The sequence below is a fragment of the Poecilia reticulata genome, linkage group LG18 (assembly GCF_000633615.1).
Source record: "Poecilia reticulata strain Guanapo linkage group LG18, Guppy_female_1.0+MT, whole genome shotgun sequence".
In the NCBI taxonomy this organism is placed as follows: Eukaryota; Metazoa; Chordata; class Actinopteri; order Cyprinodontiformes; family Poeciliidae; genus Poecilia; species Poecilia reticulata.
Window position 1 is genome coordinate 4,405,200 of NC_024348.1, and position 2,646 is coordinate 4,407,845.

The following is a 2,646-nucleotide window of genomic DNA, read 5'->3' on the forward strand; positions in this document are numbered from 1 at the left end:
ATAGTAGTTTGTATCTTTTCTCTCTTAACTTGCCGTGCCCATCGCTGAGAATCTCTCTGTTTCCAATGACTGCTACCACTTCTGGATGACAGAGGACGACAGCTACTGTCCTGCAACTTTTCGATGCATCTTTACTCCAACAGACCAGGATCAGCTCTGAACAGACCAGCTAACCAGCCATTCATTTGATTCAGGTGTGTTAATTGGAGCAGGGAAGCATCTGAAAGTTGCAGGATAGCAGCTCTCTAGGATTGGACTTGAGCACCCCTGTATTGAACAGTCGTACCGTGATATCCAAACAAACGTACGTCACGCATAAGTTGATACTCTTTCGCAAACAGAAAGTTAATGCATTCATTAAAAATAATCAAAATAAAAAACCAGCGATTCTTGAGAATAGGGACAAAACAGGTCCTATGGATAAAGCACAACATTTGAATAAAATATACACAACATATAATTTTTTCAAATATCTGACTAAACTAACCTGGGTCATGTGAGCACAACAATGTATGTTTTCCTTGTGTTTTTTATTTTAAACATTGTAGTCGGTGGATGATGCCTGTAAAATCCCGTGTCCAGGAGCAGAACTCAATACATTATAATAGTTTAAAACAATTAAAGAAATACATAAATTATATATTATGACAATTAAGTACAGTATAAGTAGTCATATAAATAATTATAAAAGTATCAATAAATTGAATTAAAAATAATTTTTAGATATTTTCCAACTCCATTGAAGTTTGTCCCTATTTTTTGTCAACACCGTCAGACATGAAAAGAATGGAAAAAAAAAATCTGGCATTATTGGGGGGCACCAGAACTTCTGACCACTTCCTTTCTCTTCCTTTGCAAGGAGGGCTAGTTAGCTCTGGTTAGCTTATGTTATTCTTTAGTTTTTTCTTCTGTTTTATTCCTAAGTTGTTTGTCACAACCATGATGTGTCAACTCCATAACTGACAATTTTCAAAACTTTGATGAAATTTTGTGAAATAAAAGCTTAATTTTGGTATAATGTAAGGATTTCATGAACCTGATGAGCTACAATATGGCCTCCTTCAGAATAACATCATATAAATTGAGGTAGTTTGGCATTTTTGTCAACTCCGTCAGATGTCAACTCCATCAGAGTTTTTGTGACTCTTTCAGTGAAATTGTTGTCAAATCTCACTTAAATGTGCAATTAATTCATTTTAATGTATTTTACATAAATTGCATTACTTCACATGTATCAAGTTTTTCATTTTACTCGTTTGTCACCACCTTCAGTTCTGTGTCAACTCCATCATGCACTGTCAACTTTGTCAAATTGACTTTTTGTTGTTTTTTGTTTTAAATAATATTTCTTTTGTTCCTTGAGAAGCATTTGTCCATAAAATAAGTAAAAATATCACTATTAGGGTATTTTAAAAATCATTGTATATTTATTTTTGTCAGATGGTGATGACAATGTTCTGGGTCAGGTCGATTAAAAATGTAATTTAAAAAAAATGTTGCAACTGGGAGCCTGCACCTCAGCATATTTACATTTCCAAAACATTATTTGTCATATTTGCAGACATAAAGTTGAGAAATAACAACAACAACAAAAAAGGGAAAATTAAAACCAATTTTGTCCCTATTCTCAAGAATCACATGATGATCTTAACATGGAACTTACCTTTTTTTTTAAACAGATCTTTATTGAGATACAGAATACATAACAGTATAAACGCAGCACATATTGTGGCATAATGTCCACCAGGGAGTTACAAACATTCAGACAATACATCACCATTACATTACATAAATACATTAAAGAGAGAACATTAAAAAGAGAACATAAAGACCAAAGTTTTAATCGTTTTGGGGAATTTACCTTGTTATGATAAGACGCCATACTGCTGTCTCCCGGGCAAACACGTGACGTCACAGAAACGTTGCGATTGTGGGAGCAACTCTTTATCAAACACCATCTCTTTAGGGAAACTGATAAACCGATCTTTGAATTTGACTAAACAAGTGTTTAATTAACATTGTATTTTTAACATACAACACCAACACTGGTAATCTAACACTTTTGATTATGCTCTGTAGATTTCAATTAATTTCCTAAAAGATTTATTATGGAAAGTATTTTTTCTTTCCGTTTAATATTTAAATGCTGGTTCTCTAAGATGCAAATACAAGTAAAATGTCTTGCCTAGGAAAAAAACTGCATTGTACAATTATTTTACGGTAGTTTACTGCCAGTCATCAGTCTTGATTGTGACAAGAGAAGAAGACATCAAATTGACAATATCCTACCGTATTTTGGAATAACAGTATGTTACAGCTGGAATTCCACCGTAAATTTACAGCCATTTCTAAGAGTGTATGAAAGAAGGTCAGGATTGAAATTATTGTTGTCTTTTGTTTGCAATGCCTGCCTGTAAAAAAACATGCTGTTTCTAATACTTCAGCTTAAATGAGTTTTCTGGATCATTAGAACTCTATGTGAAAGGTTCAGATGTAAAGGCGAAGCCACTGGATGTTTAAGAGTTCCATTATGGACTATGGATTGATTTCTATACCGTTTCAGAACTTGCATAATGTTGGCAGCAGGTGAATGTGAGTACTTCTTAATTTACACTGAGCTGAAGAGTTTTGAATAACAAGAAGGGT